This window comes from Anser cygnoides, chromosome 26 (genome assembly GCF_040182565.1).
Source record: "Anser cygnoides isolate HZ-2024a breed goose chromosome 26, Taihu_goose_T2T_genome, whole genome shotgun sequence".
NCBI lineage: Eukaryota > Metazoa > Chordata > Aves > Anseriformes > Anatidae > Anser > Anser cygnoides.
Genome location: NC_089898.1, coordinates 1,992,757 through 2,001,094, shown reverse-complemented (window position 1 = coordinate 2,001,094; position 8,338 = coordinate 1,992,757). Strand labels below are relative to the sequence as shown.

The following is an 8,338-nucleotide window of genomic DNA, read 5'->3' as shown; positions in this document are numbered from 1 at the left end:
GGTCATACAAAACCTCGAGTTTCTCGAGTCGGACGCCCCTTCTCCCACATCACTGCTCGTGCTGGGGAGCAGAAGTAGGGATTTGCAGGCAGGGGCATCTCGGGGGGGCCGGAGGGTGAAGCAGGCTGCTTGCAGGAGCTCTGGTGCCCCCCCGGGATGCTGCCGAAGGGACCAATATTCCCCTTTGCCAGGCAGAAACCCAAACCGCGTTTGATGTGCGAGTTGGCACGGGGAAAATAAACATGTCACGTCTCTCGCAGGAGCTGCGCTGCAAAGCCAGGCTGCTCTTTAACATATCCTCTCCTCGAACAGCCAGGAAAATGACAGCTCGGAAACTGGGAGCCAGATGTGCTAAGCTGCTCGGCACCAAAAAAACATCGGCAGGGCTCAGTGTGCGGGGGGGAGGGCGGCGTTTGGGGGGGGCTCTGCGGCCGAGTTTGGGGTTCCTGGTGCGTGGGGTGTGCCGAAAGCCTGCTGCCAAAATCAGCCCTGGCTGGGATGTTTCTGCAGAGGGTGGAGGCAGTGCGTTTCTGTAGGAAAGGGGCTGAGCGTAGATGTGGTGTGGAGCGCTCCTCTTGGCAGCGGCGTGATTTCCTCCGCTGCTTGTAAAGGTCAGAGGGAAACATCTGATGCCACATCTGCCGAGCGTTTCCCTACCCTAACCCCATCTGCAATCCTGATGTTTCTAGCTTCTCCTTCTTGCTCCCTCCTGACTGCCAGCAAGGCACCCGTCCCATTCCCTGCAGCTCTTCGGGTCCTCCATCCCCAGCACAGAGCTCCGGGTGCCTGGGCTATGGGGTGTCCCCCCCTCTTCTGGTGGTCCCCAAGTGCCAGGGGGACAGGAGGAGGGCAGCGCTTGGAGATGCTGTGTTTGCTGGTGCTGTGCCCTTGCTGGCAGGGTGCGAGGCGCTGATGATGATGATGAATATTCACCTGTACAAGATGAAGGCATCAGTGGTGCCGGTGAGCCCTCGCCCCGTGCCTCCGACCTCCAGCTGCTGGGAGCTGAGCTCCTCAAGGTGGAAATGCTGATGCCAGGCTGGGCACGCCGAGGCTGAGATGCAAAATCCCGTCGAGTTATCCTCCCAAAGCCTCGCTAAGTCTCTTTATTTTCTGAACACAAAGCCTTTCCTGGAGGGAGGGCAGTGCCAGGAGACACCGTCTGCTTTTGAAGCAGCAGAAGGCGGAGTGGGAATTGTTCTGGAGGATGCGGCGGAGATGATGCAGCGTGCTAAGTCACTAACTTTCCTCCTGACAGCAGCTGCAGGATGCGTAAGGGGATTTCATTTGCATGGCGTTGTTTTGGGAACCTCCGCGAGGAGCAGCGCTGAAGGCACCGGGTGGGCGCGGGGTCCCCAGCCCCTTGCAGCCAGAGCCAAGCCTCACCTCACCTGGATCCAGAGCGACCCCGGGGGCATTTTGGGGACCTTGTGCAGGCTCCTCTGGGGCCCCCAAAATTTTGTGGTCTGCGTCGCAAACCCAGCACCGAGCTGCTCTGCACCAAGCCGCGTTGATGCAAGGTGTCCAGGCAGTATGGTGCCCACGGGCAGCAGAGATGCCCTGGTGGTTTTAAGCTCGCCGCAGCTTCAGCTCAACGGGAGGAACAGAGCCCAGCCTGCAAAGCCCCTGCTGAGAAGCCACCACATTTGCTCTGATCTCCTTGCAGAAAGAAGAAGGAAAAAAAAAAAAAAGAAAGGATAAAGGATTAAGGGCTGTTCAGCTCCCTGCAAGCAAGCTCTCTAGTGTGCTGATTTGGGATTTGGACATCTGCGGGACAGCCCACTTGGATTTTGTCTCTTCTTTCACAGCAAAGGCAGCTGCAGCAGCGCTGGAAGACTTTTCCGACAGGAGAGGTGCTTAGAAATGGACGGGACGGCCCCTCTGCCCCCGGTGACAACTTGATGTTCTCCTTTAGGCACGGAGAGAGCACGGTGGGGCACGGAGGTGCCGCCTTCCTCCTCCCTTAACCCACAAGTTTTCACCTTGGGGCTCTCCTGACACCTCCAGCTTTCCCACAAGCAGATATTTTTGCCTCATTAACTTTTCCAAGCTGATTCCCTTCACAAAGAACACCCCCCTCCAGACCCCCCATTGTACCGTGTTTAATTTTAAAGGCATAAAAATAACATCTCACACTTGCGAGGTGGCCGGGGACGTGCACAGAGTGGGGTGTTTGGGTTTGGGAACCTCTCCATGCCCAAGCTCTCGGCTGCAGCATTCCCCCATGGCCGTAGGAGCGGGCACGTTTCTCTCAATTACCTCCCCGATGGCCTCGTTCCAGCAACAATTAGCAGCCTGCGAGGGACTCTGGTGTCCTGCCTTACAGCTTCCTAATATAATTACCGCAGCAAATGAGCAGCGAATTAAATCAAGGAGAAAGGCAGGGGGAGGAACCCGTTGTGTGTGCTGCCAGGGGTCAGCGCTCTGCTTGTCTCAAGGTAGGCAACCCTCGGGGCTCGGTCAAGGCTTTTCTCCTCCAAATGTGTGCTTGGATCAGAAATAAAACCCTCAGCTAGAGCAAGCTGCCAGCATAGGGACAGCTTCCTAGGCTGCTACCATGGGGAAAGAGCAGGGTTTAGCTGGTGGCTCTGAGCTGGCGATGGATGGATGGATGTGTAACTCTACTGCGAGACCTTACAGAAGCAAAAGGTTTTTTTTTATTATTTTAAGGCAGATTTCACTCACCCACAGACACATAAGCCTCCAGCAAGGTACCCAGCCTGCTCAGCACCCACACAGCCCCACCAGTGCCAAACAGAGGGGCATAATCCTGTCCTCGAGCTGCTTTCCGCAGCTTTGCGAGAGCAACGTGCAGCCCCCTCTCCCCCAAATCTTGCTGGCGTTTTTGCTTGTGTTTCCTTGCCTGCACGCCCTGACAAGGGGCTCTTGTGCATCAAGGTGTGATCGGGGGCTGGCACACGCAGTGCGTTAAGGAGAGGAGCGCCCTGTGCTCGCATGGAGCTCCATCAAGCGATGCTTGGTGTCCGTGTGCCCAGCGCAGTGCTGGGGGAGCAGCAGGGAGCAAAGAACCGCAAGGTTCGAGTCCCTCCCTGCTGCTGGCGTGCTCTGGGACTCGGGACTCGAGCTGTGCCTGTGCAATCGGGGTTCCCTTGCACGGGGAAGGAGGCTGAAAGGATCCCTTCACCAGAAATTCCTTCCGTGGAAAGTGGCCACGGGCAAGGACGGCGTCGGGGAGGCTGCGTGCGCCCTCCTGGGCTGGCGGGGCGCTTGGAAACGCTGGACCGGCGACAGCAGCAACTTCTGCTGCCCATATAACTCGTTTTTTTGGAAACCCTAACTTTCACCAGAGCGCACAAAGGGCTGCAAGCAAGCAGACTGCAAGGCGTGGAAATCCCAGAGCTGGAAACTGGCCCAGGGAGCGCTCGGCCTGCTCCATTCCCCTGGTCCCCGCTGCTCGGGGAACTGATGCCTCCCCAAGCAGTAACCCCGGCTGCTTTCTGCAGGGCGTTCTGAGCACATTAATTACAGGAAAGAAAAATGCCTGTGCTTCCAGTTACTGCGTGGTAGTGAAAAATGACTGAGTGTAAAACATGTCTGCTAGATAATTAACTTCATAGATAATTTCTTCTTCATTTTGACTCAATTACTTCCTTGATATGAGAAAGTGCTGAAAACACTATTTTTTTTTTTTTTTGGATGTTGCATAAAACAATAATTGAAGAAAGCTGCTAAAGCTTTCCCAGAGAGAGCCTTCCTTTTCTTAGATAAAGGAGGCAGAGGATAAATTGCCTTTAATTCTTGCTCTGGAGTACGGGGTACAGCTCAGCACTTCTACGCTCCTGCACCTCGGTGGATGAAAATTGCTCTGCATTTCTCAGAGCGGTGCCAAAATCATGGCAAGGGCCCGGAGGCACCACAGGAGGGTTTGCACTGAATGGCAGCAGGAGAACCACATGCTGGGAAATGTTTGTGCTGGGAAATGTTTGTGCTGGCCTTCTGGTGACTTCGGGGAAGAAAGGATGAGCTGAAACGGGGGGTTTGCTCGTGTGCATGGCTGCTGCTGCTCCTCGCCTCCTGCCGTGCCCCTTGCACCCCACGTGCCCTTTGCAGCCATCTCGCGGCTCCTCCGACTCCACGCTTCTGCGAGCTCGGTGTCGAAGTGGCAGCAAACCGTCTAATTATAACAGATTAATCCATTAGGGTTTCCTCCTCTGTTTACTGGATGGAAGTCGCCACTCCGCAGCTGTGCCTCGCATCCAACCAGCCAGCAGGCAATTTAAATATAGAAAGCAATTTAACCTAGTTGGAGACCAAAGCATCTTGCTTAATGCCGTGCGTAAATTCCCCAGCTCTTTGCTCCTGGCCATCGACGTCGCGGCCAGCTGCTCTGTGCCCCAGACACCGGCAGAGCAGCGAGCAACACTTGGGGACAGGGCAGGACAGAGGGGACGGGATGCTCGTGGCTTCCCCTTCAGCCTCCTGGCGTGCTGGGTTTTTTTTTTTTTCCTTCCCTCCCCGGGGTGCCCACCTCTGCTCTGCCCCTTGCTGCCATAAATTGAGCTCCGTGCTCAGGCTGGCATGAGGTCTCTGAGCCTGCTTTCTGCATATTTTTTTAAAGCACTGACAAAACTCTCTGAGCTACTTGCAGGAAATGCCAACCAGTGGGAGCGCTGAAAAAAAAAAATAAAGTGTTTTCAGAGATATTTTTAAAACTAGCTTCCGTTTGTACCAAAAATAGAAAAGTACAAAGCTAAGGTACCATCCGAGTTGGGGGGGAGAAGCACTTTCTAGAAAATTGGCTTTCTGTGGGGAGCTGAAATTTGCTGGGATGGGGCCAGAGCAGAGATTTCTCAGGGGGTGGGTGGGCACAGGGCACCCCAGGGTGCTCTGAGTCCTGTGCAAGATGGTAATGGGGTAAAAAAAACCGGAATGAATATTCTTCCCTCCTTCTTCCTGGCCAGGTGTATGGGGGCTGGAAAGATGGATGCGAGGACAGGGAGAAGTGGGAGAAGGGATTTTAAGTCCCATAAAACTGCCCGCCTGGTGTCCGTGTTAAAAGCACGAGCCCCTCGTCTTTTACCAGGACGGGTTACAAGCACCGAAGCTCTTTGCTTAACCTTTGGCTTCGGGAGGAGCTCGTTTGTGCAGGAATTTCTTGGTTTTAGCTGGGTTTTTGCCTTAAAGGGCTGGATAATTTGGTAAAGGAGGCTCAAGAGCCTCTGCGGTGGTGGGTGTGAGGTTTTGCCGCGGTGCCAAAGCCGGAGCGGGGGCGATGCCGCGCGGTGCCTGCCTGACTCCCTCCTCCTGCCCTCAGGAATTATTCCCCAACGCCAGCTCGAGTGCCGCGTCCTCCCGTACGTTTAATTAGACTCGGCGGGTAAAATAAAACCGAGCAAAGGCTCTCCTAATTCCCCGTCTGCGCCTTCATTACTGAAGTAGCAGCAACTGGGATGTCAAGGAGGATTAAGCGGAGAGCCGGGAAGTCACAGGTGGTTGCAGCAGGCGTTGCAAAACCCTCCAGGCGTGCACGGGGAGCTGCTGTGGGATCGTGGTGGGGCAGGGAGCAGTGAGGGCTGCCCGAGGGCCTCCCCGATGACCCTGGCAGCATCAGCACCACCCCATCGCCTCCCCTTCGAGGAGCACGGGCCGCTCGGGTCCCGGTGCCCTGCAGAAGGGGAAGCAGCAGCGCGCTGGTTGAGGTCACTTGGTTGCAGCCCGTTGCACTTGGCAGCCCCGGCGCTGACAAATGGGGCCGGGGGCCCCGTTCCCAGGCCTCTCCGCATAAAGGCAGCATTTTGTGGTGCGCCCGACCCCGGGCCTGCGGGGCGCACAATGGGGCCGATTCTTCCCCGAGCTCCGAGCTTTACTGGGAGCTAAAATGGAACAAGGGCTTTAATGTTTCCCTTGGGCTCCGCGGCCCCGGGGTCCTCTCGGTGACCTTGCACAGTGCGATGGGGAGAAAATCAAGTTTAAGGGGAAGGGGGAGATGATTCCCGGTGGGTCTGCCTCGCTCCCGTGTCCTTCCCATGCCCGGGTGATGCTGGGGGCACCCAAGGGTGCCCTGCTTGTACCCGTGGAGCTGCAGCTCCTCTGCTTTTGGGGTGCACACATCGCTCGCCCCTTCTAGCCCAGCCACGGCTCAGCATTTTTGGGAGCCAAACCACAGCGGGACGGGGGCTGGAAGCCATCACCAGAGCCCAGCTGCGTCCCGCTGGCCCCGGCAGCGCGCAGGGTTCCCCGCGAGCGCGCTTGGCCGGCGTGATTTAATTAGCTGCCGAGCATGACGCTGGTTTTAATTCCGTGCGTTCGGAGACGCATGTTGCTGCCCACACATACCAGTTGCCATAACAACTTTAATTTGTTTTGTAGCCTCCGCTCTGATGGATTTGGGGATTTTTGTTTGTTTGTTAATCTCCTCGCTTTCCTCCCCGGTCCCTCCTTCTTTCCAACTGCACTTGTTTCCCCCTCTCTTTTTTGCATTAACAGGCAAAAAGGCACCACTTGGGCCCTGCCCAGCCAGGCATCCCCAGCCTGGGGACCCTCCTGCCGAGCTGGAGGGATGCTGCAGTGGTGATTTACCCCGGGCATCCTGCGTGCCATCATCCCCACCACCAGGGCTGAAGCTGTCACCTTCCCGACTGGCCGTCCTGCTGCTGAAAGGCACAAAATGTGCAAGGCTTCCCCTTCGCCCACTGCCCTGACCTGCAGACCTTGGCTGAAAACCGTGAACAAACCTCTCGGAAGGCAGGGCTGGAGCATCGGGACCTCGGAGGGATTGTTTGGATTGTTTTACAGAGACTGACCATCTGCTGAATTATTTAGAGAAGTAAATACAAGGCTCGGGAGGGAGAGCCCTGCCCCTGCCTGCACGGGGCTGGGGGAGCTTGGCAAAGTCTCCGGGCTTTCTGCAAGGCTTTGGGGAGGGGGCACCCAAAAGATGAGGGGTCCGTGGACCATGGGGGGCTGAAGCCAGTGACCACCTTGGGCAGCCTTTGCATTGGAGTGGATGTTTAGCAGTGACAGGGGCAGCTCCGGGACCCGTTGCTGGTGGGTGTCAGGCTGCCTGCCCCTTCCCTGTTCCCCTCAGCCCCTTCCCCTGCTCCTGCCGGTGCCCGACCCCATCCCACAACATCTCCCCGGAGCCCTGGTGTGATGCCAGCCAGGGAACGAGCCAAGAACCTGCTGCCAGGGGCTCGGGTTGGAGTTCCTGGCTTGCTCTGGGATTTCTCAGGCTGGAGGCAGGGAAGGGCTACGCCTTGTTCTTGCATCACTGCAAAAGGACAAGAGGTGCCTTGCTGGCCAAGCGGGGCACGAAGCAGGCTGTTCTCCCACGGGCAGAACAGGGAAAATAGTTCTCCACAGCCCCTCTGTTCAGCAGCTGGGACGGAGCTGTGCACCCTGAGGAAGAAGAGAGCCCTGTGGGGAGGAAGGTCGGGCTCTCGCTTGGGCTTACACCGGCTGCAAAGGGGTCCGGAGCCCCTCGCTCCCCTTCCCCAGGGCCGTGGGCACCGGGAGCACAAAGCAGGGAGCGAGTCCTGCGCACGCATCCTCTGCCCTGCAGGTTTCTGCTCCCCGAAGGATTAATTTGCGCAGGGAGAGGTTTGCAGCGGAGCTGACGTTAATAACAGGCTGAGTTAGAGCCCCGCTGCGGAGCGGGATGTTAATGGCTCTGCTCGGCGATGGAAGGGGGCTGTTATTGAAAACGATCTCTGGGCTGTTGGGTTTTGCTGAACCCTGGAATTACAAGGAGTTTGTGGGGAGGTCGGATCTCCCCTGCCGCCACGGCAGGCAGGGGGGGCGGATGGCTGCTGCCCCAGCCCGGCTGCAGTAAGGGGTGGTCAGGACACCAAAACCCCAGGAAAATATTCATATCTGCAGCCTGGCAATGGGATAAACCTTGATTTTTCCTACCGGGCTGTTCGTGTGCTCTGGCATAGCTTGGAAAATCACAGCATTGGTCCTGAGCAGCCGTGAAGGTGCAGGGAAGGGGGGGTGCAGGGGTGGGGGATGCTGCGGAAGGGGGGTGCTGCAGGAAAGGGGACACGGCACTGCTGGGGAGCAGCCCACCGACGAGATGCCACACACGCCGTCCCCTCAATGCCATCTCATCCCCAGGTCCCCTCCCTGAGCAGAGCACCGAGACTCCTGGTGGCTGCGGTTTTTACGGCTGCCCATAAACAGTCCCCTCCATCTCTCTCTCCGTTTTTAATTACCTAGAAAATAACCTCCATTCAATTTACAGCTCATTTGAAGCTACGAGCAAGGGCCCATAAATATTTAATGTGTTTAGAAGTGGCACCAACTGTCCAGGGTTTTTTTTTTCTTTTCATTTTTCCAGGAGTCGCCTTCGGTTCAGCATATTTACACCCCCCCCATC

The 8,338-nt window shown here is 56.8% G+C and overlaps 1 long non-coding RNA gene across 1 annotated transcript; it reads left to right on the top strand.

Moving 5' to 3' along the window:
• The first annotated feature begins 405 nt into the window (after window positions 1-405).
• On the top strand, window positions 406-7,315 carry LOC136786983 (uncharacterized). The gene is made up of 2 exons (XR_010826646.1): window positions 406-2,438; window positions 6,448-7,315. It is a non-coding gene; the product is annotated as an uncharacterized lncRNA (long non-coding RNA).
• The last annotated feature ends 1,023 nt before the right edge of the window (window positions 7,316-8,338 follow it).